Genomic DNA, 497 nt, shown 5'->3' on the forward strand with positions numbered 1-497 from the left:
TTACAGCTATACTGCATCAGTTTCAAGTGATTTAGTCATTATGTCCCTTTAAATAGATGTATTCTGTGTGACCAATCACAATTGAGAGACAAATAAAAATGTTACCTGACCGTCCATGGTTTTTAAATGCACCTTATTATATTGTTTGGTGATGTCACACTCATTGTAGGCATCTTATAGGAGAGCTCTTTTATATTTAAATTAGCATTAAATGCATTTTTCTGTCAGGATTCAGATAGAGCAGAAATCTTAGCTTTTTAATTTACCTCGATTATCACATTTTCTTTGTTCTCTCTGTATCTTGTTGAAAAGCAGTGACATAAGCTTAGGAGCGTGCACGTGTCGGGGCACTATATGCAGCAGTTTTTGCATTTGTAAGAGCACTAGAGGGCAGCACTATTCCCTACTATATAGTTCCCAGACACCTACTGAGTCATATCCCTTTAACGTACTGCGTGCTATGTATATTTATATTTTCTCATATCCGTTGTTGTTAT

Source organism: Bombina bombina, chromosome 7, assembly GCF_027579735.1.
Source record: "Bombina bombina isolate aBomBom1 chromosome 7, aBomBom1.pri, whole genome shotgun sequence".
In the NCBI taxonomy this organism is placed as follows: Eukaryota; Metazoa; Chordata; class Amphibia; order Anura; family Bombinatoridae; genus Bombina; species Bombina bombina.